Source organism: Gracilinanus agilis, chromosome 1, assembly GCF_016433145.1.
Source record: "Gracilinanus agilis isolate LMUSP501 chromosome 1, AgileGrace, whole genome shotgun sequence".
Taxonomy (NCBI): Eukaryota; Metazoa; Chordata; class Mammalia; order Didelphimorphia; family Didelphidae; genus Gracilinanus; species Gracilinanus agilis.
Window position 1 is genome coordinate 463,709,586 of NC_058130.1, and position 27,795 is coordinate 463,737,380.

At 36.4% G+C, this 27,795-nt stretch overlaps 1 pseudogene; it reads right to left on the reverse strand.

The window, feature by feature from the left end:
• Window positions 1–3,324: 3,324 nt before the first annotated feature.
• The window catches only part of LOC123252880, a 46,546-nt pseudogene continuing 22,075 nt past the window's right edge, over window positions 3,325–27,795 (reverse strand).

The window sequence follows — 27,795 nt, forward strand, 5'->3', positions numbered from 1 at the left end:
TAATTCTTAAAATGGAAAGGATTTTAAAATGTTCATACGTAGGATCCATACAAAATTTTGGATGTGCTAGATTCCAATTTAGGTATTTTTTTTTAATTATCCAAAGGCTGGCTAAAAAATCCAAAAGAAAATATTTATTTGACAATAAGAAGTTAGCAATTCAAAGAAAGCATGAATCCAGTTACAAAACATGAGACTTTATATTAGTCTGTGTTTGAGAGAAAATAAATAGTATTCCAGATAACAGTGGATACCTGATGTAGATGATAAAGTGGAAAGATTGTAATGAGGTTCACTTATTAGGGGGAAAGAATAGAATATGAAGTATCCTTAGACAGTATGAGAAAAAGATAATCTAACCCTTCTATATAGAACATAAAAAATATTTATTTAAATTATCTCCCCAAATATAAATCCAGTGGTTTGTCCACCAGGTTACCTAGGTTTCTCTAATAATATTCTACTTAGTTAAAGGAACCAAATTTATCATAGCACAACTCTGTACAGAACACAACTGTGCAATCTGCAATAGAAAAATCTGCAATATTAAAGTCCTTCCAAACAAACAGAATAACTCTGAAAAACACCGTCCTCCAGTACTTAATAAGTGATTGTCACTAGTGATTTGTTTGTTTTTTTTCCGCCACTTTTTGGATTATTTTATAGCTAGTTAAAGCCACAAATCCCTAATTTTTTTAAAGAGTAAATAATTTATTTATTTTTAAATTGTAGTCATCAGTAACTTAAAATTAACAAATCTTCCCATCTAAAATAATAATAAATTGATATTCATAATAATTAGCTTAAGGTGATACAAAATACAAAAGTGACTTCTGAATTCAAGAAAGGTTAATTGGTAATCAATGTAGCCTAAATGTATTCAGTTGTGTTTTTCTTGAAAATCTGGTAGCCTGTGTAGAGTACTCATATTTGATAATCCTCTGTTTAGTGAAATATTGGCTAACCATGATATCATAATTCTAGGACATGCTGGATAAGGGAGAAATTTGTTGTTATAGTATGAAAATACAATTAGTGTGTCAATATATACTTTTGTGTATAGATATATGTGAGTACAATAATATACACAGTAATGCTTCATTCCTGTCATGTGTTTGCTTATAAATAAATATACAAAACATTTTCAAATATTATATGAGTATTATATATGTATATACATATATATTCTTTCAGGGCTTAGTATGCATAGGTTTTAGTTAATATTCATTAAAACAATCTCAAATTTTTATTTAGTAATTTATGACTAAACATATTATTTAGTAAAAAAATTAACTATTCTTTATATTTCTGCTTGCATGGAGGGAAATTAATAGTCAGGGGGAAGAAACATTTCCTCAAAATTAGAACTATCCAAGAGTTGAATGGTCTATTTTTGAAGATAGTCAACTTTCAAAATGAAATTGGATGATCACTTGGAGATGTTGTAGTGGAATATCTCATTCAGGTAAAGGTTGTAGTCTGAAGTTAATTTAAAATTCATAAATTGTGATTTTAAATTCCTCTATTTCTTTGTAAATCTGAGAGTAAAGTTAAGGGCAATGAGAGCTTATGAGAATGAGAGCTCGTTCTCTCTCACTCTTTCTCTCTCTCTCTCTCTCTATATATATATATACATTTATTTATTTATTTATATGTACATATATATACATATGTATGTACATATACATACATACAAATTCATGTATATGTGTATACATGTCTGTCTTTATATAGATACAAAAACAAATTTGTATAAAATAATAAAAAAACTCTACTATTTAAACTAATTATCATATTTTAAATTTTCCCCTTTCTTCATTGTCATCTACACTTCCATACTGTTTGCTTAAGAAACTGCTTTTCATGTGCAAAAGTTTGTTGTTGAATTATTGGCTCAAAATCTAAGAGAAATTATTTTTATGCTTCACTAATCAATTTCCTTTCCCACTCTCAACAGCTGTTTTAAACCATTTTATCCCTCTTTAAGTCCGCCACCATATTTCCTCCCACATTTTAAACTGAGAACGCTGATATATAGGAAGAAAAAAAATCAAGGCCATTGTCAAACACTCCCTTCCTCTTCTTTTTTCTTCTCGTTTCTTTCAAATATGTTCCTCCACAATATACTTCTTCACACTAGACTTGCATGAAGAAGTGGTCTTACTCATTGCCAAGTGTTATAAAAAGTAAATAATCTGAGTGGGTCTCAAAGGCAATTTGGTTGTGAGGAAGGATAAAAGGGGATATCAGGTGATTATAAGGTGATTGGAGGAGGAATGAAGGTATGGGAAGGTATATAGGAGATAAAGGAAATGGGGTATGTGGGAAAGGGGGAAGCTCAAACAGGTTTATTCCCAGAGGCTTGAGACAGAGAATACAGGGAGGAAATTAGGGCCAATAAGAAATGTTTATGTTTGACTGGAGGGTTTCTCATATTAGTTTCAAAAGTCTCTTGAGGGAGGAGTCAAGAGGGCCCCTCCCTGCCAATGAAACTGATGGCTGGAGGAAGTCTTGGCTAGGTACTTCCTGCCAAGATGGATGCCCCCAGTTCTCTGAAGAAATAAAAAGAAAATGATTCCTTCCCTTTATAGCCCTTGCCTCAATCTTCGATACAATGATTCACCAGAGGTTTTGAGTAGGTAACAAGGGAATTTTTTAATCTCAGGTTAGTCAGGGGGAAGAGGATCAGGATTTTTAAGTGTTGCTAGGGAGAGGGATGATTGTGGGGGATGGGTCATGGAGAAGTTTAGTCTCCCAGTCAGGAGATATGACTGCCTTTTAAGTAAAGTCCTTATTAAGTCACTAAAACCAGGGGGAACTTATTTGAGAACACTCTACTTGTCTATAGAAACCAAAACCCACAATATTCAATTACCAAGCCCTCTCTTCCACCCAGGAACCACAGGAAATTCAGGGGAAGGGGAGGGATATGGATGGAGAGATCAGGGAGAAGTCTAGAAAAATGAGATAGATTTAAATTTCCCCAAGACAAGATAAGCACAGGCCAAGGCTGAAGCAAAGCCAAGCTAAAAGGTCAAAGCAAAAGCCTCCAGACACAGCAAAAGCCAGAAGGCAAAAAGCCCCATCAGTTGGAACTTCACCTCTATTTATAGTTCCAAGTCCTAAATGACTTTCTGAAGATTCTAAGATGTTTAACTGACTTTTTGTGACCATTAGAAATTACAGAAGCAAAAAGTTTCTGTAAGCCACCTTGCATTACACAAAGCTAAATCTTCCACATGTATGCATTCTCAATTCTTGCTTTCCTGCTTACATCTCCCCACCATCAGTTTCCTTTAATAATTAGCACCTACCAGCAGGCAGCTAGGAGGTATCAGGAGGGTGGCACTTAAAGATTTTACCCTGATTGAAGGGTTTCCCTAAGTGCTGTAAGGCTCCCTTCCAGAAATATTCCCGGACCATGGTCTCGTCCTCCTTGATGCCAGGACCAATTTTGTGCCACATATAGGATACGTAATCCACCATCCAATATGAACTCAGCAGGAAGACAAGCTTCTGACCCTGAAAAATCAAGACACCAGAAATGGAGCTGCTGCTGTTTTTTTATTTTTATTTTTTTTAGGATTTTAAGAGTATTTTTATTTTAACATTTTTTAACATTTATTAATATTCATTTTTTAGAAAATTGAACATGGTTACATGATTCATGTTCCTACTTTCCCCTTCACCGCTTACCCTCTCCACGCCCCTGGCCGATGTGCATTTCCACTGGTTTTAACATGTGTCATTGATCAAGACCTATTTCCAAAATGTTCATAGTTGCATTGATGTGGTAGTTTCGAGTCTCCATCCCCAATCATGTCCGCCTCAACCCATGTGTTCAAGCAGTAGCTTTTCTTCGGTTTCCAATCCTGTAGTTGTTCCTCTGAATATGGGTAATATTCTTTTCCATAAGTCCCTCAGAATTGTCCTGGGTCATTGCATTGCTGCTAGTACAGAAGTCCATTACATTTTATTTTACCACAGTGCATTGGTCTCTGTGTACAATGTCCTTCTGACTCTGCTCCTTTCGCTCTGAATCAATTCCTAGAGGTCTTTCCAGTTCACATGGAATTCCTCCAGTTTATTATTCCTTTGAGCACAATAGTATTCCATCACCAGCATATACCACATTTTGTTCAGCCATGCCCCAGTTGAAGGACATACCCTCATTTTCCAGTTTTTTGCCACCAAAAAAAAGCGCGGCTATAAATATTTTTGTACAAGTCTATTTATCTATAATATCTTTGGGGTACAAACCCAACAATGGTATGGCTGGATCAAAGGGCAGGCTTTCTTTTATAGCCTTTGAGCATGATTCCAAATTGTCAGCCAGAATGGCTGGATCAGTTCACAACTCCACCAGCAATGCATTAATGTCCCAGTTTTGCCACATCCCCTCCAGCATTCATTACTCTCCCCTTCTTTCATTTTAGCCAATCTGCTAGGTGTGAAGTGATACCTCAGAGGTGTTTTGATTTGCATTTCTCTAATTATTAGAGATTTAGAACACTTTCTCATGTGATTATTGATACTTTTGATTTCTTTATCTGAAAATTGCCTATTCATGACTCTTGCCCATTTATCAATTGGGGAATGGCTTGATTTTTTTATACAATTGATTTAACTCCTTGTATATTTGAGTTATTAGATGCCTGTCAGAGTTTTTTGCTATAAAGATTTTTTCCCAATTTATTGTTTCCCTTCTGATTTTGGCTACATTGTTTTTGTTTGTACAAAAGCTTTATAGTTTAATATAATCAAAACCATTTATTTTGTATTTTGTAATTTTCTCTAACTCTTGCTTGGTTTTAAAATCTTTCCTTTCCCAGAGCTCTGACAAGTATACTATTCTGTGTTCACTTAACTCATTTATAGTTTCCCTCTTTATATTCAAGTCATTCACCCATTCTGAATTTATCTTTGTGTAGGGTGTGAGATATTGATCTAAACTGTGTGTTTGGAATTCAGGGAGGTGCCATTTAAAAATATCTCAGAAACTTCATGTGGATACGTGGGAACTTTGAGACTACATTCCCTGTGCTCCAAAGAGTTTCCAGTTAAACATGAGACAATGGGAACCAAGGTACAGCGCAGCTTAAATTCGGAAGTAGGATGGGAGACACCCTTTTTGTTACCTAAGCATGCTCCAGGGGGACTGAGAGGAGTAGGGAAGGCATAAAAAGGTATTAAAAGGAAGGTATTGAATCTGTGTATGTCTACCCTCCTAATATGTGTTTTTTGTAGATAACACATGATAGAATTTGGTTTCTGATCCACCCTGCTATTTGCTTCCATTTTATGAGCGAGTTCATCCCATTCACATTCAGAGTTATAATTATCAGTTGTGTATTCCCCAACATTTTGGTATCCTCTGCTTGTTTTATCCCTTCTTCTTAAACTATTTCCTTTTAAACCAGTGGTTTACTTTAACCCAGTAAACCTTGTCCCCTCCCTTGATTAACTTCCCTTTCTACCCCCTCCATTATTAATCCCCTCTTTTTATTTTTAAGGCCTAATTTATTCCCTCCCACTTCTTGTCCCCTCCCTTTTTTGACCTGAGGTTCTTGTCTCTGGCTTGCCATTGTTAGCCCTGTGCCCTCTCAGGTTTATCCTCACACCCAGGGTCTGTTTGTGCTCTCTAGGCTCCTGAGGTCTCAGTTGTTCTCAGGGTCAAGCCTCCTGGTGGTCCCTTTACTTGTTCCTCTGCTCGAGGCTCCTTTAACAGTCTCCGGGCATTGTTTCCACATTTGTGCACTCCTCTGCACTGGGTCCTCACTCAAGGTCCACTCCTGGGCTCAGGATCCATGGACAGAAGAGCCTGCACTTGCACCTGCTCTCAGGGTCTGTGTTCAAAATCCGTGTGTTCTTTAGCCTCTTGGGGTCTTAAATCTTGTTGCTCTCAGGAACAGGCCCTGGTGACCCCAGGTAGCTGCCAAGGACTTAATGGGTGCCCCAAGCTTGCTCTAGCTCTTGTGCACTGGCTTTGGCACTGTAGGTGGTGTGGGGTGGGGAAGGGTGTTGCTCAGCTTGTGTTTTAGTGTGAGCTGTTTCACCCCCTTATAGCATGGAAATACCCCAATTCCATTTACCTTCAATGCTGCGTACTGTTGTGGAGTCCTTTCGTTCCTCTGAATTTATTTTTATATCTTCTTGAGGAGTCCTATATGTTTCAGTTAGGAGAGGTTAAGCAGCTGCTTTTTACTCTGTCATTCTCTTCTTCTGCTGCTGTTTTTGGTGCCAAAGAGTGTGACACTGGCAAAGGCATTCTTCCTTAGCTTGTCCAGGTGCTGGAACATTCCAGTTTAAGGTTGCAAACTCATGAAGGTCTGGCTGAGGAAGTGGGACTCAGTGTACCACAGGGATTAGCCATGCTGTTGAAGTACTCCCAGAGGTAGTGCAGTAACACTGAGAGGGTATCCTCATCGGAGTATTTGTGCTTAAAATCATCCAACACAAACGTACTCTTAGGCAGGTGATCAAAGGTGTCTTGGCCTTGGGCTCCGCAACCAGAGCCTGCTCACACTCATCCAGCTCATCCTTTGGTCCAGGGACCTCAGCCACCTTCTTCTCCTCTTTCCTCTCAACCTGGGCATTTGGCTTCTTTTCTCTCTTTCCCCTCTCATTTATTGGTGGCTCCTTCTTATGCTGACTCTTAGAAAACTTCTTAGCATAGAACTGGGCCATCTTCTCACAGAGTTTCACCTCCCCCAATATTCCCCAGAACTGGGGCTGGTGAATGCAGGTGAGGAAACCACAGTTTGTGTTCGGGAAGGTCTGCCTTAAAGATGGCCCTACAATCTGCTTATAGAGCCACAAAAGGGTACACACGACTGTAATGTCTGCCAGGGACATTCTTTCACCCACCAGGAAAGTTCAAGTATTTAGGTGGTCACTAAGAGCCCCAGAACTTGCTAGACCTCTTCTTTGGCATTATTGGTGGCCTGTTTGTTGTGATGCATGATGCCAAGTCTGGGGAGCACCCAGGTATTTGCCGGAGGAACAACATCACTGTCTTCAAACCTCACACACTGTTACACTTGGGCAGCTGCCTCTGGAGTAGGACCTAAAAGGTTATCATTGCTTATATAGTGTGCAATAGCATTGCTTTCAAACACAGAGAACTATCATCACCCTAAAATGCCAGAACCTTGCCTGGAGCAAATTTTCAGAGGAATTCAGGGGTGCGGTTGGTCTGATCAAATGGAAGTAGAGAGGTGTGGACAGTACGCGGATCTGGGCTCCACTATACTGTGTAGCAATAAGGGCCTTGAATGCCTGCCAATTTTCAGGGTACCTGTACAGGGTTCTGGCAGCCACGGTGACTCCGCAGAGAACGGGGGTGAGGATGTTGGTGCTGTGGCAAAGCCCTTGCTTACTTCTCTAGACAATTTCTACCACTTTCACTCTGGTTCTTTCTCTACCCCAACCAAGACTTTCTTTTTGATGCTTATAAACATGTCTATTTCCCATTTTTTAGCTGAAACATCATAATTAAAAAAAAACAACTTTTTTTTAAAATTTGCAATTCAGGTTTTCTTCCTTCTTCACCCATTTCCAAGATGATAAATAGTCTGGTACATATTATATCAATGCTTTACCTCAATCTTTATTTCCATATTCTTTATAAAGTGATAGAAGACACATCTCACATATGCAATAAAAACTCTCAAAGGAATTAAAGTGGGAAATAGTGTGCTTTGATATGCAATCAGATTCCAACTGTTCTTTCTTTGACTCTGGATAACGTTTTTTCTTTATCACAAATCCCTTGGGTTTTTCTTAGGACTTTGTTTTATTGATAATAGTTTAGTCATTAACAGCTGATCAATATATTATATTTCTGTTACTGTATACACAGTTCTGGTTCTGATCACTTTAAGTTGTTTTGGTTCATATTAATCTTTCCAAGTTTTTTTTTCTAAAGTCAGCCTATTTGTCATTTATTATAACACAATAATATTCCATTACAACTATATACCACAACTTATTCTGCTATTCTGCTGTTGGGTGGAAATTGGGATACAGTATATTCTTCTTCTGTTGTTATTTATCAGGCAGTTGCTTAACAACTTGTGACTAATGAGGGTCAGTGTAGCTGATTTGAGCCTAGTCAGATGTGGCTGAAAATAAAGTTGCTTGGAGAGAGATAGTACAAAAAAAAACACCTTATTTAATTTTGAAAATGTTTAAGGAAGGGTATGGAAAGGTAAACAAAGGTTTGAGGATTAGGAATAATTTTCTAATCTAAAAGGGGATCTTAATTTTTACCTACTCCCTCTAGTTCAAGAGAACTTGCTTCTTGTTCAAGTTTCCTTGAGCCTGCTTACCACTACTTAATCTATTCTAATTCCAAAGGTCTATTCTAAATAAACTATCCTATATTATAATTTTCTTATTTATAATAAATATTACTGCCTCTATACATTTCTTTCAGCTTTAAATCTCTCTTTCTGCTAACTGTCATTCTTCATGCCTAGTCAGGCTTCTTGGCCTAAGATAGGCCTCAAAATGGCCTGCTTCTGTCTGTAGCCACAAGAGGAAAAACACACACTCTCCACTTTCTGTTGTTCTCCACAACCTTATTTCCAACAATCCAACCTGTTTTCTCCTTCAACTGACACTTGATTTTCTAATTTTCCCAGAGAGCTAAAACACTAGCCTCCTCCTCAGATAAAACAAACACACAAACAAACAAACAAAAACCTTCAGGAGTCTGTTGATAGTTGGATTCTGAAAACACCAAGTTTCTCAGAGTTCCTTACCAGGAACTATGCCCAAGATTCCAGATGACCTTAAAGGTAATTTCTCAGTATCTTCACTCTGTTCTTAGCTACTAAAACCCAAATTAACCCAAATGCTCCTAATTAATTCATATGCTTAATTGATCCTAATCCCCCAAGTGATGGACACTCCTTCAGTTTCCAATTCTTTGTCATGACAAAAAGCATTGCTAAAATATTTTTATACAAGCAGGTCCTTTCCCCTTTTTCTGATTTCTTTGGGATACAGACCCAGTAATGGTATTGCTAGGTTGTAAGAAAAAAATGGATATAAAAGGATAGGTTTTAAAAATATTATGATTTTAAAAGAATTATTGATAACCATTAGAAAAATGAAGTCACATGCAATGTTAAGAGTCAGTTTGAAGGGCCCTCCATTACCTCCACCACCATGCTGCTTCAGCTGGAAAAGCAAGAGTGCCAATCCTGGCACTTCCTTTTTATTGTTCTCTCTACATTATTACACTTCCTGTCCACATGATTATGCAAGAGAGGAAGCCAGTTGGTTCTTCTGAAATGTAGTTTGAAAGGGCCCTAAATGTCCACAGGAAGTTTAGATCAGGGACCTCAAAATTAGTTCAAGGACTCCCAAATTTCCAATACCACATTCCCCCTCTGAGAGCCAAGGAAGACTGGTCTCCCTGAAGGCTCTTATAAACATAACTAACTTTTAAATTATAGAAATTTGGGGATAAAAAGAAAAGAGGATGAAAACAATGATCCAATGATCGCTAGGTGCATTGACAAAAAGCCAATTAGGGGACAATCCTCTTTGTCATAAGAGTGTACATTGAAAACAAATGTATTCTGCTCCCCATAGTTCAATCAACTGCACCCCAAAGTTCATTCTGGATCTTCTTGATGCAGGGTAGGTTTTTCAGGCATCTTCATGGTGCCTTCTCCAAACAGGTTCATTGTCTGGATTCTGGGGAGATGGAAATTTCTTATGCTGAAATTACTCTCAAAAGAATTTAAACTTTACATTATAGATTATAATACATATATTCTGATTATTTATAAATATATATATACCCCACACCACTGAGGAGAATTAATAACACATTCCCTCCTGAAGAGGATTAAGGCCAACACCCAGATGAGCTAAGGATACATGGCTGAGTTTTGGGGTTGTGTGCATCAATTGGCAAAAGAAATTTAAAAAGATAAAAAACTCAAATAAAAGGGGAAAAATAACATGAATGACATATAAAATGTCAAAGACTTATGTGCAAAAATGTAAGAAAAAATAAACTTATAATAGGTTCTTGAATCAAGGTCCAATTAAAGTGATTTAAGCAATTCTGCAATTACCCATTCAGGAGCCATGACTACAGAAAGTTGCCACACTTACAAAAGAAAGAAAAGGGACAAATTTCATGTGAAAAGGAAAGTGTCTTTCCCTGGTTTGATTTGCCTGCACTTCTTAGGGATAGGGTGAGCCAGGATGATGGTTAACCTTTAGTACTTAACTAGGATGAAATTTAGGGAAGTCTGGCATCTAATAAATGTCAGAACAGCTTCAACCCCAAACCTCACACTAAGTTCAAGTCCTTTAGTATTGGCATAGAAGTTCAACAATCCTATCTGGATTGATATAGTCCTTTTTGACCTTGTGCTGCTAGGCACTCTGCAGTTTCTCACTAATCCCATTGGGACTGCATGATGTACTTGACCTTGTGGCTCTTTTGTTCCATTCTCCTGGAATCAGACAGAATCATTAATCACAGTACCATGATATTTACCAATAAATGAAAGGTTATCATAGTCAAAGGCTTTGGGGTATGTATTAATATTATATTTTATTTTATAATAATTTATTTTAAAATTTATTAATTTAAATATATTTTAAACTTACATTACTACAGAATCAAAAAATATTCATATTGATTATATGTACTTTAAGTACAAGAAATTTAAAAAACAGAAAAAATCAAATATTCTATTAGAAAAGTAAAAGGCAATAGTAAAATAAAAATTCAGGAATTCAATGTATTCCCAAAATTAGTGTCCACTTTTTCTATGGACTATTATCACCAATGCTTATGATAGGATACAGTCAATAAGTCAATCAGATCTGCTTCTAAGATAAAATAGGGCCAGAGGGGGAGTTTCAGGCCATTTTAAATGTGTCTCAGTGTATAATTTGCCAATCATAGTTTTAAGTTCTCTATTCATCCTTTCAACTTGGCCTGATCTCTGGGTGTGAGATGGTACATGGAATTGGGAGTTATTCCCAAACAGGAATATATTTCAGATAAAAATGAATCAGTAAAATAACTTCCCCGTCTGAATCAACATGTACGTGTAGGCAGGCTAAAACAAGGAATGATTTCTTTAAAAGCACCTTGGCAACAAAATCCGCTATGGCTCGGGCAGTAGGAAATGCTTCCAGCCATCTGGTCAGTTGATCCACTATGACTAGACAAAATTTATATTATCCAGCCTTTTGGCATTGTTATGTAATCAATTTGCATGTGCTCAAAAGGTGTATAAGTGAGAGGACACCCACCAAAAGCTTTGCCATGAAAGGCATGTTGGTTATATGCTTGGCAGGTAGGGCAGCTGCACACTTTAGAGGCTATAGTAGTTATGCCAGGAGCTATCCATACCCTTTTAATATAGTCCATGATGCCCTGGGTACCAAAATGACCATTTTTATGAACAGATTGGCAAAATTGTTGATAAAAGCTTCTAGAGATCAGAGGTTTTCCTTCAGAGGACACCCATACTCCATTCATCTGTTTAGCTTAAAATTTTTGCTTCCATTTTTGGACTTCCTTTTCATTATAGGAAGTGTTATGGTCATACTCATGCTTCTGGATTAGGACCTGATAGAGAGAGGGCCCAAGGTCTTCAGAAGGTATAAGGACTCAAGCTGAATAAGGATGGGATGCCTGAATGGCCACCAACTTGTGTTAGTGACCACCAGGTCCCTCCCACAAATATTTATAGCTCATCTAAACATCAGAACCCACCAACAGTGCCCAAGTCAAAGTGATTCAGTGAGTAGCTGTGAGCTAAATCATACAGGCTCTCTGGCTACTTGACTTGGGGTTGAGTCAATGAAAGATGAAAGATGAGGATAGGTATTGATGGTATATGGACAACATGGTTGACTGCAATTTGGTTGAAAGTATCCCCTTTCCCTTCTATATGCCAGACTCTTAGACTTAACTTTAGAACAATAATAGCCCTCACCTGGATAAGGTTTAAGAATTTAATTGTAAAGAAATCAGGGGAAAGGCTGAGGTTGAAGAAGAAGGTATTGGAAATCCATGCTAGACTAAGAATGGTAAGTAGGATGATCAATTAATATTTAGATGGTGTCAGTTGGCTGGAGAGATTCCTTTGCCCTCAGGTCCTAGACAGGCCAGGTACCTTGGCCCTGACCAGGTATAGTGAGGTTTCATGTTGTTCTTCTTAGTAATCAGGTAGATGGTAGCTCTATTCAAATGTGAAGGATTAGTAATCAATGCAACAGGATACAGATAACTTTGAGCAGGTTATTGGCCTACCCACCTGCCACCCTTGGGTCCCCTTCTCCCAAATGAGAAAATTATTGGATCAGGTCCTCCCTTTTATAGTAGTGGCAGCAACTGTCTTTTGCCCTTGGTTCATGGCATCTGGGTAAGATTCCAAGTTCCATAAATGTTGGTTGTCACTCATCTTGATCTCCATTTTATCAGACTTTGCTATTACAGAAGGTGATAAATTTAAATCATCAGTGGTTGCTAATGTTAAAATTAATTCTGGCCTTTCTATGGCTGCTAGTTTTGCAGCAGTGTCTGCCCAGTCATTTCCCCTAGAGAAAGGGTCAGTGCCACCTATATGAGCAGAGCAATGAACTACAGCTAGGGCTTTGGGTAGGTGGACAGCAGGAAGAACTTCATAAATAATTTTTGCATTAGGTATAGATTTTCCAGCTGATTGGAGTATGAAGGAGAATGCCTAGTGTTATGACTCTTGGGCATGCTTCCATTTTGAGCTTCAGAATGCTTGTATCATTTCACGCTTCCACCACCAGTATATTAGTGTCCCAATTTTACTATATACACTCCAACATTTATAAATTTTATTTTTGATAATATTAGATAATGTGAGAGGTGTGAGATGGTATTGTAGAATTGTTTTAATTTGTATTTTTTCTAAACAATAGTGCTTTGGAGCATTTTCTCATATGACTATATATAGTTTTAATTTCTTTATCTTGGAAATGTTTGTTCATACCCTTTAACCACTTATGAAAGGGGGAATACTTTGTATTTTTATAAATTTGCCTCAGGTCTCTATATATTTGAAAAAGGAGGCCTTCAAAGATCCTTGTTATGTTTTCTACACAATTGATTGTTTGCTTTCTAAACTGTTACATTAAATTTGTTTGCACAGAAACTTTCTAGTTCTAGGAAATAATTTTTGTGTAGTTTGACTGGTGTGACACTAAATAGGGGATTTAATTTAGATAGAATTGTCATTTTTATTATATTGACCCAGCCTATCTATGAACAATTAATATTTTTCCAATTTTTTATATCTGGCTTTACTTGTTTGAAGTGTTTTACAATTGTTTTTTATATAGTTATTGGGTTTGTTTTGTTAAACATATCTCAAGGAATTTTATAGTGTCTAAAATTACTTTATATGAAATTTCCTTTCCTATATTTTGCTATTGAAATTTGTTGGTGGTTAATAGAAATGCTGCTCATTTATATGTGTTTATTTTGCATCCTGCAACATTTCTAATGATATTACTTGCTACTAATAGTTTTTTGATTAATTTTCTGGAGTTCTCTAACTATGCCATCACATCAGCTTCAAAGCGTGATAGCTATTTTTCTTCATTGCCTATTTTAATCCCTTCAGTTTTTTCAGCATTAATTGCTAAAGCTAGTGTTTCTAGTACAATTTTAATTAATAGTGTTTATTATGAGTATCTTTGCTTCACCCTTGATCTCACTGGGAAGAGTTCTAGTTTATTCTCTTTACAAATAATTCTTGCTTATAGTTTTAGAAAGAAGCAGTTTACCACTTTAAAGAAAGCTTTTATTCAGATGTTTTCTAGTATTTTTTAAGGAACTGCTTTGTATTTTGTCAAAGGATTTTCCTGCTTCTATTGAGATAATCAATGTAGATTCTGATGTTTTGTTATTGATATGGTTAATTTTGTTGATAGAGTTCCTAAGATTGATTCACAATCCTTGAATTACTGGGCTAAAACCCACCTAATAATGGTGTATGATAGTTATTATAATTCTACAATATCCTTGTTAGTAATTTATTTTTAATTTTTGCATCAATATTCATTAAAATTATTTTTCTATATTATTCTTTCTCTGTTTTAGCTCTTCTTGCTGTAGTTATCACTACTATGCTTGTTTACTTTATGGAATATTGGGGATAATTGCTCTTTGAATGTTTGGTAGAATCTGGCCGTAGGACACCTTTCTTAGGGAACTCATTGATGGTTTTTAAATTTTTTATTTTACTGTGGTGGAATAATGTAGGCTTTTGTTAATCTGGTCTTTTTTCATTTTTGATACTGATAATTTGGTTTCTTTTTTATTTTTAATCAAATAAACCAATTGCTTATCTATTTTAGTTTATTTTTTATAAAATGAGCTTTTTCTTATCTATTATTTCAATGGTCTTTTTACTTTCTATTTTATTTATCTCTCCTGTGATTTTATAATTTTCCATTTTGAAGTTTCATTGGAGATTTTTTAATTCATTCTTTATCTCACTTTTTTAATTGATGTAAACAATTAGATATATAAATCTCTCCTAGGTAGAATTTTAGTTGCATCCTGTAAATTTTGATATAATTCCTCCAAGTTTTCATTATCTTTAGTGAAATTGTTTTATCATTTCTCTGATTTGTTCTTTTGCCCATTCATTCTTTAGAATAACATTATTTATTTCCCAAATAATTTTTAGTATTTTTGCTATCCTTTGTTTAATGTAATTTTTATGGCATTGTGATATGAAAATAATGCATTTAATATTTTCTCTTTACATTTTGTTGTTATGGTTTTATGCTCTATTATGTGGTCAGTTTCTGTGAAGATGCTATGTACTGTCAAGAAAAGGAATATTCTTTTCTATTCCATTTAATTTTCTTCAGAGATCTACCATATATAACTTTTCTAAAGTTGAATTAATTCCTTTAACTTATTTCTTATTTATTTTTGGTTGGATTTATATCAATACTATATATCAATATTTATATCAATCAATTCATATCAATACTCTGTCTGTATATATACATATATATGCATATATATGCATATATACAAAGAGTATTGATGTTGTTTTGTTGTCTATGTAATTTCCTTTCTTATCTCTTTTGATTAAAGCTATTTTTACTTTTTCTTTGTCTAAAATCATGATTTCTACCCCCGCTTTTTTTTTACTTTCATTAAAGCCTAATAGATTTACTCCAGGCCTTACATTTTCTCTGTGTGTGTCTCCCTAATTTAAATCTCTTTTAAGTAATGTAATGGGGGATTTGGGTTTTTAGGTCACACTGCTGTCCTCTTCTGTTTTATAGCTGAGTTCATCCTATTCATATTAACAGTTATGATTACTAATTGTGTGTTTCCCTCTATCTTATCCTCCCCCTTTCCTTACCCCTCTCTCTCTCCCATTTTAACTATTTTACAAATGCTGTGCCTCTTGTAATCACTTCCCCCAATTTGACTTCATTTTTGTTCACTCTCCCTTTTTCTTATTCCCCTTTCTCTCCTAGTCTCCACATAAGTAGGTTTTTACATAGATGAGGTAGGTTTCATAGCTGGTTTAATGCACATGTTATTCCCACTTCAAGCTAATTCTGTTGAGAACAAAATTCAAGCACAGCCTGCTTTACCCAGATTTTCTTTATTGACTCTTAGTCACCTCTTTATTTGAAATAATTTATCACTTTCAATATATCATTTTCTCCTCTCCCTGTATTACTCTTTCTTGTCCGTTGATTTTTTGTATGGATGTCAACCCATCCTATTCTGCTTACTCCCTTCCTTATTTCTATGTATATACCTTATTTCTCTCCTTATATCAAGAAAGTTTTTAAGTGTCTTAATTACTTTAAGTATATATTGAATACTTAAAAATTCTTCTGTGACTCAAATTAGCCTTCTTAAGTATCTTAAGTATAATATTCCAAAGGAGGAATGCACTCAATCCATTCAACTGTAACCTTTAAGTTTTCAACTTTTCTGTTTACCTTTTTTGTGTTTTTATTGACTATCAAATTTGATCAACACATTTTCTTTTTAGTTCTTTTTTTCTTTGTCAGGAATGCCTGGTAGAGAAGTAGAAATTCTCTATTTCATTAAATATCTCTTTTTCCCCCTAAATGATTATGTTCATGTTCTCTTTGTATGTGAATCTTGGCTGTAGGCCTAAATCCATTGCCTTTCATAATGACATATTTTATATCTTCGGATGCTATAATATAGAAGCTGCCAGAACCCATATAATACTTACTGTGGCTCCTCAATTTTTGAATTGTTTCCTTCTGACTGTGTGTATTACTTTTTGCTTAGTATGTAGTCTAGGAGTATTTTATAATAGGGTATCTTTTAGGAAGTGATTGGAGGATTGCTTCAATTTCACTTTCCCCTGATTTTTTGAGGACATCAGACAAGTGTAGCCAGATGATTTTTTAGAATATGATGTAAACACTCTAATAATTGAGAGCTAAGTAACCAATGTCTGATAGAGAGGAAAGAAAGAATATATGGGATGAGACTCTCTTCTAGCTCTCCCCTCTTGCCAAATATATACTCTGGGAGATTTTGAGGGGGTGTCACCTTGAAACTGGGTGGCCTGGATGGTTGTGCCACCCCACAGGAGTTGGGGGCAAGACTTCCCTCTAAGGTGAGTTATGGGGGACCCCAATCTGATTCTGAGTGAGGATGGGGTTCACACAAACCTCCCTCAAGATCAATCAATTTTACAGTGTGTGGTCTGGCTCCAAGATGGAGGCAGCCCAACCAAGTTGTGGTTCCCTCTCCCTCGTTGTCACTCAGGCACTCTGGAATACTATATGAGTAATGAATGGCTTTTATTATTCACATTTTAGGGGTTAGGGAAAGAGATGAAGGGCAGAGGGATTTGGGTGCCTTCTTCTCAATTCCTATGGGGTCCTTCACTTAGGTGAGAACCTTAATGGATCCAACTCCCAAGTATCTCCCCTCACCTCTTCTCCTTCAGTTTCTATTTCTATTTCCTATTCTATAAATACAAATTAGACTGGAAAGAATCTCTCAGCAAGGTTGGGTAATGAGAGAAGGAGCCTAAGAGATCACTCCCAAAATGGAGTCCAGACACTTAGCTGACTTTATGGTTGAAGTCTTACTGGGTGAGATGCAATGATTGTAAAAAGTGAAATTTGGGAAATGTATAAAACGACATTTCCCGTGATCCAACATGGTCCAACTGATTTCCGTTTCCGATGTCTTGACACAGGGGAGAGCTTAAATCTCCTGGGTTAGGAGGGAGTGGTCTCTTTTGCGAGTAGGCCATGGATAATTAGCAGCCCTGCAGCCATTAAAGCCATTGTCTCTCTTCCCCGTGAAATAGCCTCTAGGCTGGGGAAAATCAGGAGAGGACTGGGCGAGGAAAAAAATCGCTTCTGAGACTCGGGGTCCCAGAGCCACATGGCTTCTTCTTAGGCTATCTAGAAAACTGAGAATTCTATTTCCAAACTTCTGGTTGCCATAATTATAAATATTAAAAATGATAGATGCTTGTATAATATATAAATTAGTATTTTAATTAAAGCCATGCTGATAGATAAAATCATTAGACCACGCGTTTGTAAGCATTCAAAACTGCCGCCTCCATTTTGTCTCCTGTTTCCTGGCCATGGCCTACTCGCAAAAGAGACCACTCCCTCCTAACCCAGGAGATTTAAGCTCTCCCCTGTGTCAAGGCATCGGAAACGGAAATCAGTTGGACCATGTTGGATCACGGGAAATGTAGTTTTATACATTTCCCAAATTTCACTTTTTACAATGGATGCCTTTGACCAGGGAATTGGGGTTTCAAAGTCCAAAGAAAGACCCTCAAGAAGCCCTCAGGGTTCTGGGTTAAGATGGTGGCAGAGAAAAAAACAGCTGCTTAACCTCTCCTAACCCACACATATAAGACTCCTCAAAAGGACATAAAAACAAATCCAGATGAACAAAGGGAACCCACAACGAGGCTCAGCATTGAAGGTAAGTGGGATTGGACATTTCTATGCTCTAAGGGTATGAAATTGCCCTCATTAAAATGCTAGCTGAGAAACTCCCTCCCCACTCCCCACTCACACCACCTACAGTACCAAAGCCAGCCCACAAGAGTTTGGGCAAGTTTGTGGCACCCATTAGGTCCTTGGAAGCTACCTGGAATCACCAGGGCCTGCTCCTGAGAGCAGCAAGACTTAAGACACCAAGAGGCTAAACAATGTGCAGACTTTGAAGACAGACATTGAGAGCAGGAGCAGATGCAGTAGCGAACTCAGATCCTGAGCTCAGGCGCAGACGTGGATCCTGAGACCAGGAGGGGACCATGGGTGGGGACCCAGTGCAGAGGGGTGCATCACTTTGGAAGCAGCTCCCTGAGACTGTTAAAGGAGCTTCAGGCAAAGGAATAAGCAAAGGGACCACCAGGAGGCCTGACACTGAGAACAACTAGACCTGAGACCTCAGGAGCCTAAAAACTGTAGACAGACCCTGGGCATAAGGATAAAGTGGAGAGGGTCCTGGGCTAACAATGGCAAGTCAAAGAAGACTTCCCAGAAGAGAAAGATCAAGAAGAAATCTATAACACTCGACAACATTTACACAGAGAAAATCCAGACAATAGAGCAAACACCAGAATAGAACAAACAAGTAATCATATCCAAACCTTCCCCCCAAAATGAAAATTAGTCAAAATTTCTTGAAGAGTTCAAATCTGAGATCATGAGAAATATGGAAGAGATTTGGCAAGAGAAATGGGAAATAGCTCAAAAGGAAATTAAGAGGTTACAAGACAGAAACTCCCAATTGGAGAAAGATGGCCCCAAATCAAAAGAATTGATAAGCAAATTGGAGACCAAAATCAAACAGCTGGAAAACAGGATAGACCAAATCTAAAAGGAAAATCAAAAGGGAATAGCAGAAAACCAGTCTCTAAAGACAAGAATTAGGCAAGTAGAAGCCAATGATCTCTCAAGACAGCAAGAAAAAATAAAGCAAAGTCAAAAGACTGATAAAATAGAAGGAAATATGAAATATCTCAATGAGAAATTGACAGATCAAGAAAACAGGGCTAGAAGAGACAATTTGAGAATCATTGGTCTTCCTGAAAAAGCAAAAATTAATAGAAATTGGGAATCCATACTAAAAGAAAACAAAACTGCCCTGAAGTTCTACAATAAGAGGGCAATATAGACATTGAAAGGATCCATAGATCACCCTCTACAGTAAATCTGGAAAAGACAACACCCAGGAATATAATAGTCAAATTCAAGAGCTTCCAAGTAAAAGAAAAAATGTTACAAGAAGCCAGAAAGAGACAATTCAGATATCAAAGGCACCAATCAGGATCACACAGGATCTGGAAGCCTCTAAACTACAAGACTGCAAGGCTTGGAATATGATATTCAGAAAGGAAGAGAGCTGGGTCTACAACCAAGGATCACCTATCAATCAAAACTGACTATATACTTCCAGGGGAAAGTATGGGCATTCAACAAGGTAGAAGATTTCGAAATATTTGCACAGAAAAGACCAAGACTAAATGGAAAGTTCAATATCCAACCACAAAAACCAAGAGAAACATGAAAAGGTAAATAAGAAAGAGAGGGGAAAGAAAGAAAAGTCTTATTTTTAAATTTGCCTCTTTAAGGGCTTCACTAAGACCTAATTATTCGTATTCCTATAAGGAGAAATGTTATGTGTAATTCTCCATAGTGAACTCTATTCACTATTATAGTATCCACTATTATAGTAATTAGAAGATTTATTCACAGGGAGAGTTTGGAGTACTAAATGGTCTAAGATGATATGGGGGTGGGTGGGAAAGAGAGGGGTGAATAGTAGATGGCACCAAAAGAAACTTGAATAAATAAGAAAAATAGGACATTCTATTATACACAAAGAGGACATGGGAAGGGGAGGGGACAAATACTATTATAAGAAGGAGAGGAAAAGAACATTAAGAGGTAATATTTTAATGTTACTCTCAGTGGAATTAATCCTGAGAGGGAAGAGTAGCTATATCCATTGAGATATAGAACTCTAACCTAACTGAGAAAGTCAGAAATGATAAAGCAAGGGGAACAGGGGAGTGGGGGCTTTAAAAAGGGAGGGAGGAAAAGGGGGAGGGAATTAAATAGACCTTAAAAATAAAATGAGGGGAATAATAAAGGAGGGGGTAGAAAAAGTAGTAAATAAAAGGAGGAGAAAAGGGTTGCTGGTTTATAACAAATCACTGGTTTAAAAGGAAATAGCCTAAGAGGAAGGGCTAAAAGTAAGATAGGATACCAAAATGTTGGGAAATACACAACTGATAATTATAAATCTGAATTTGATGGTATGAACTTGCCCATAAAATGGAAGCAAATAGCAGAGTGGATTAGAAACCAAAATCCTACCATATGTTGTCTACAAGAAACACATATGAGGCGGGTGGACATACACAAGTCTAAGGTTCAGGGCTTGAGTAAAATCTTTTGGGCGTCAAATGAGAAAAAGAAGGCAGGAGTGGCAATTATGATTTGTGACAAAGCCAAAGTAAAAATAGATATGATTAAAAAAGACAGGGGAGGTTATTACATACTGATAAAAGGCAGGATAGACAATGATGAAATAACAGTGCTCAATATGAATGCACCAAATGGCCTAGCATCCGAATTCATAAAGGAGAAACTGACAGAGCTTAAGATGGAAATTGATAGTAAAACCATACTGGGGGAGAACTAAATATTCTTCTTTCATATCTAGATAAATCAAACAAAAAAAATAAATACGAAAGAGATAAGAGAGGTGAAGGAAGTCCTAGAAAATCAGATTTAATAGATATGTGGACGAAAATAAACAGGGACAAAAAGGAATATACCTTCTTTTAAGCTGCATATGTTCTATTTACAAAACTGACCATGTAATAGGGCATAGAAACATCTCAAACAAATGTAGAAGAGCAGAAATATTAAATGTAACCCTCTCATATCATAATGCAATAAAAATAATAATTAGTAAGGGCACCTAGACAGGCAAATCAAAAACTAATTAGAAATTAAATAATTTGATTCTCTAAAACAAGTCAGTTAAAGAAGAAATCATAGAAACAATCAACAATTTCATTGAAGAGAATGACAAAGATGAGACATCCTACCAAACACTGTGGGATGCATCTAAGGCAGTTCTTGGGGAAATTTATATCCTTGAGTGCATATATTAACATATAGGGAGGGCGGAGATTAATGAATTGGGCATGCAACTTAAAAAACTAGAAAGCTCGCAAATTAAAAATCCCCAGATGAAAATTAAATTAGAAATAATAAAAATCAAGAGAGAAATTAGTAAAATCAAAATAAAAGAAATATTGAATTAATAATTAAGACTAGAAGGTGGTATTTTGAAAAAACATAAAAATAGACAAAGTACTGGTCAATCTAATAAAAAAAAAGGAAAGAAGAAAACCAAATCATCAGTATCAAAGATGAAAAGGGAGACATCACCTCTAATGAAGAGGAAATTAAGGCAATAATTAAAAATTATTTCACCCAATTATGTGGCAATAAATATAACAATCTAGGTGATAGGGATTAATATTTATAAAAATATAAGTTATCTAGATTAACAGCAGAAGAAATAGAATATGTAAACAATCCCATATCTGAAAAAGAAATTGAAGAAGCCATCAAAGAACACGTTAAAAAAAATCTCCAGGGCCTGATGGATTCACAAGTGAATTCTATCAGACATTCAAAGAGCAACTAATCCCAATACCCTAAAAATTATTTGATATAATAAGCAAAGAAGGAGTCCTACCAAATTCCTTTTACGACACAAATATGGTATTGATTCCAAAGCCAGGTAGGTCAAAAACAGAGAAAGAAAACTACAGACCAATCTCCCTAATGAACATATATGCAAAATTCTTAAATAGAATACTAGCAAAAAATACTCCAGGAAATGATCAAGAGGATTACCCACTATGATCAGGTGGGATTTATACCAGGAATGCAAGGATGGTTCAACATTAGGAAAACCATCCACATAATTGACCATATCAACAAGCTAACAAACAAAAATCACACAATTATATCTATAGATGCTGAAAAAGCCTTTGACAAAATACAACACTCATTCCTATTGAAAACACTGAAAAGTATAGGACTAGAAGGACCTTTCCTAAAAATAATAAACAGTATATAACTAAAATCAACAACAATCATCATATGCAATAGGGATAATTTAGAAGCCTTCCCAGTAAGATCAGGTGTGGAACAAGGACGCCCATTATCACCTCTATTATTTAACATTGTACTAGAAACACTAGCAGTAGCAATTAGAGAAGAAAAATAAAAAGAAATTAAATGTATTAAAATATTCAAGGAGGAGACTAAGCTATCACTCTTTGTAGATGATGTGATGGTCTAATTAAAAAATTCTAGAGAATCAATTAAAAGGTAGTAGAAATAATCAACAACTTTTGGAAAGTTACTGGATACAAAATAAATGTATATAAATCATTAACATTTCTATATATTTCCAACACATCACAGCAGCAAGAGGTAGAAAAAGAAACACCATTTCAAATCACTCTAGACAATATAATATACTTAGCAATCTATCTAACAAAACAAATACAGGAATTATACGAACATAACTATACAACACTTTCCAAAAAATTAAAACTAGATCTAAACAATTGGAAAAACATTGATTGCTCATGGATAAGAAATGGTAACATAATAAAAATGACCATTCTACCCAAATTAATTCATTTATTTACTACCATACCTATCAAACTGCCAAAAAACTTCTTTACTAATTTAGAAAAAAACACAAACTATTACAAAGTTCATTTGGAATAACGAAATATTAAGAATATCCAGGAAAATAATTTAAAAAATGTGAAGGGTGAACACAGAATAGAATACTTGTCAGATCTCTGGGAACGGAAAGATTTTAAAACCAAGCAAGAGTTAGAGAAAATTACAAAATGTAAATTAAATGGTTTTGACTATATTAAACTAAAAAGCTTTTGTACAAACAAAAACAATGTAGCAAAACTCAGAAGGAAAACAACAAATTGGGAAAAAATCTTTACAACAAAAAACTCTGACAGGGGTCTAATTATTCAAATATACAAGGAGTTAAATCAATTGTATAAAAAAATCAAGCCATTCCCCAATTGATAAATAGGCAAGAGACATAAATAGGCAATTTTCAGGTAAAGAAATCAAAAGTATCAATAAGCACATGAGAAAGTGTTCTAAATCTCTAATAATTAGAGAAATGCAAATCAAAACAACTATGACGTATCACCGCACACCTAGCAGATTGGCTAAAATGAAAGAATGGGAGAGTAATGAATGCTGGAGGGGATGTGGCCAAATTGGGACATTAATGCATTGTTGGTGGAGTTGTGAACTGATCCAACCCTTCTGGATGGCAATTTGGAACTATGCTCAAAGGGGTATAAAAGATTGCCTGCCCTTTGATCCAGCTATACCATTGTTGGGTTTATACCCCAAAGATATTATAGATAAACAGACTTGTACAAAAATATTTATAGCCATGCTTTTTTTGGTGGCAAAAAACTGGAAAATGAGGGTATGTCCTTCAATTGGGGTATGGCTGAACAAAATGTGGTATATGCTGGTGATGGAATACTATTGTGCTCAAAGGAATAATACACTAGAGGAATTCCATATGAACTGGAAAGACCTCCAAGAATTGATGCAGAGTGAAAGGAGCAGAGCCAGAAGAACATTGTACACAGAGACCAATACACTGTCATAAAGAGTGTAATGGACTTCTGTACTAGCAGCAATGCAATGATCCATAACAATTCTGAGGGACTTATGGAAAAGTATGCTATCCACATTCAGAGGAAGAACTACAGGAGAGGAAACAGAAGAAAAGCAACTGTTTGTACACATGGGTTGAGGAGGACATGATTGGGGATGTAGACTCGAAACTACCACACCAATGTAACTATCAACAATTTGGAAATAAGTCTTGATTGATGACACATGTTAAAACCAATGGAAATGTGCATCATCTATGGGGAGGCGTCGGGGGGAAAAGGGGAAAGTAAGAAAATAAATCATGTAATCATGATAACTTTTCTAAAAAATAAAAATTATTTAAAAAAAGGAGCCTTCAGGACTGGATTCGAGCCAAGATCTTCTCCTTCCTTCTCCTTCCAGACTTCGCTAGAAGACCTCTCCTCTCCTGTTTCCCCCTGACAATTACTCAGAATCCCCTCTGTTCTCAACCATTACCAACTGTCAGCAACTCTCAGCCACTCCTTCTCTGGCTCGTTTTTTTTCCCATCCCCCTTGCACAAATTCCATCCTTACAAAACTCTTTTTTTTTTACCAAAGCTTTCAGCTATTCTGATGATTCTTAGATTATTTTTCCTGTTTCTAATTTCTAACTCAGTTGTTTTTTCAGGGAGTGATTTCAGATATTCTTTCATTCTTTTTAATTCTTTTGCTTTAGTTTTATTTTTTCCTCATTCCTAATGGAGTCAGTCATTAGATTCCATTCACTCAGTTCTAAATTTTAGGAGTTTCTTCTTCCTTGTACTTTTCAGTTTCCTTTTCATTTGGCCCATTCTAGTGTGTATGGAGTTATTTTCTTTAGTTTTTTTGTTGTTGTTTGTTTGTTTGTTTTTGTCTAATTTTATATTTGGACCATTCTGGTATTTAGAGTGTTTTATTCTTCAGTGTATTTTGTCTCTATTTCCATTTGTACCATTCTGGTCTTTAGGGAGTTGTGCTCTTCAGAAGTTTTTGGCATCCATTGCACCAGTTTCCAACTTTTTGAATTGTTATATCATTTCTTTTAGTATCTGACTTTTAAATTTCTTTTCAAGTTTTTGTAAGAGGTCTTTTGGGGGCTGACATTCTTTATCACATCCCTTTAGTATTTTACTTGCTTCTCTTCTGCCAGTTATCCTATTCTGAATTTAGGATCATCCCTGTCACTAAATAACTTTATATGCTTATTTTTTCTTATAAAATAAGAGATAGATGGTATCTTTATACTCCTAATAGGCTAGTTATTATATTGTTTTTATTCATCTTAGGAAGCTGTGTCTGGGTTCCCTTGATGGCTGGTGCAGGGACACCCAGGTCCTGCCATTCAGCTGGATGCTATAATAACTGCCCTTCTTTATAACAGTGCCCAGGCAGGATCCCTACAGGTTAGTGGATGGGTAACCTTTTCAGTTCCCACATGGGTTGATTGATTATTACTACTGGGCTCTATCAGCCTTGGATAATGTTCATCTGACTGTGTTTCTCCCTCCCAGAGTGGTGATGGAATAACTACTCCAGGAAGGTACTTAATACATTTTATCCTTGTTGTTAATAAGGGAAAGGAATGATCAGGAATGTATTAAGAATAGGAGACCCTGTCACTAAATCTATTACACTAATCCCTCACAGGACTGTAGGCTGTTCAGTAATGCTGGACTCTTGTTCTTCACCCTCTCTGGCTCAGCCTGGCCACAGCCAAACCAAGTAAGTACTCTATTTGGATGACAGAAATATTAATGGTCTTTCTCAGCTTCTTATTGCTAGTAGTTGTGCCAGTCCTACAGCCTTCAGGAAATATCACCCTTACCACCCTCTTCCTCTTCTCCTACCTACTTCTGGGGTCCCCCTGTACTCCCCCCCCCGCCCAGGATAACTAAATATCTAGAGATGGTTTAAATGCCTAAATATCTAGGAGAATTCAAAGAGATTCAGAGGATCCACGGTCTGACCCACAGGTCAATCAATGTCCAAGATCTGGTTGATGTTTTAGTCAAGGATTTCAGGTCAAGGCTCTTAAACCAAAAAACCAAGGGTCCCAAAATCAAAAGCCCATTTCAGAACTCTCTCAGGGTATTTATACCCTCTCTGGCCAGCTGCCTTTTTTTTTTTCCTCACGGCCTCTGTGAACATTCCAAAGTCTCCAACTATCATCAACTGTCAATCAAGGTGTGACTTTCAACACCCAGAGCTTGAATATGACATTTTTTGTCTTTCCTTTTTTTTCTTGTTATCATTTGTATTCCTGCTTATTACCTTGTCTATCTATTGAGATTTTGCTCTAATCCTGAGTTAGAGCGAGAGCTATTTCAAGTTTGCAGTGTAGCATTTTCTGTTATGTGTTGAAGGCCCAGCTATCTTTGGATACTTCAGTATGCACTTAGAGGGAGTAGCCTGGCTGACTTATTGTGCTGAAGCTTCTGGCTATTTTTTTTGGCTGGATTCTGCTCCTTGGCTATTGTTTTCCCTCTTGTCTCCTTTGCTGGGTTGTTCCCTTACTCTGGCAATTCATTGCCTTAGGCCCTGTGGTATGTTTTCCCCATTCTGATGCTTTGTCACCTCAGGGCATATGCATTTTTATTATATCAAACCACAAGAAAGAGGATAGGCCTGGGATGCTCCCTCTCTCTCATATTATGATGGGTTGTTCCACACTCTATCATTTCCTTACCTCAGATCACATGGAAACTCATAGAACTGGCATTGGGCTGGTATTGGGCTATTTTCTATTTCTTGTTTTATTGACTCATAGAATAGCTTTGGGCTGCTCCACATTCTGTCAGTTTTTTCTTATGCCTCACTTTCTGGACTACTCTCACTTCTCAACCTAGTGATATTTGTCCTTTCTGCTTTTCTTTTGAGGTATTTTTATTTTCTATTTTTACGTGTTTGGAGGTTTTAGTCAAGCTGAGAGTACGTCCCTTATTCTGCCATCTTAGCCCACAGGATTCAATTCTCCACAGTAGTCTTAAAAAGCAAACAAACAGGGGCAGCTGGGTAGCTCAGTGGAGTGAGAGTCAGGCCTAGAGACAGGAGGTCCTAGGTTCAAACCCGGCCTCAGCCACTTCCCAGCTATGTGACCCTGGGCAAGTCACTTGACCCCCATTGCCCACCCTTACCAATCTTCCACCTATGAGACAATACACCGAAGTACAATGGTTTAAAAAAAAACAAAAAAACAAATGAAACACCCTACCTTTCACCTTAGAATTCACACTATGTATCTTTTGCAAGGCAGAAGAGTACAAGGGCTAGGAACTTGCAGTTAAATTACTTGCCCAGGGTCACATAACTAAGAAATCAGGTGAGATTTGAACTCCCTACACTGGCCTATTCCATCAACTGATTCTGTTCCCATTTCTGGAGCCTACCCCTCATATATGGAATGCTATCCTTTCTCACCTGTTTTTTTTTTTTTTACTCTATTAAAGAATCAGCTCAAAATCTGTTATTTTTTTTGCAGCATATTATTCTCATGTTCTCTCACCCTTTCCCTTTCCTCTGAGATTGCTATAACTTTTTACTCTATACATTTTTTGAATATAGTTATTTATATGTCATCTTCCCAATTAGAATATGGACTTCTTGTGAACAGGGACTGTTTGTTGTTATTGTTAGTTGTAGTATATTGGTTTGTTTGTTCTGCTTTGCTTTGGTTTTCCTTTTTTTTCATCCTAAGAACTTAACTCAGTGTCTAACACCTAGTAAATCTTTAAAAATTGTTTGTAGATTTGTAAAACCTGACTTAGCATTTTAAGATATTGTTCATTTTGTGATGGGACAGTCAGCAGCATGTTATACAAATAAGTACACTAGAATGATTCAGTGACTATTGAAAAAAATCAGTTCATGTGATTATAAAGAGAAGATGAGAATTTACTTAATAGCAAGAACCTAAGATAGCATTCTTCTCAGAGAAGACTACACTCTGAATCCCAAAATATTAAAGAAAATACTGGAAATGATAGGTATTTTAGTTGTTATTTA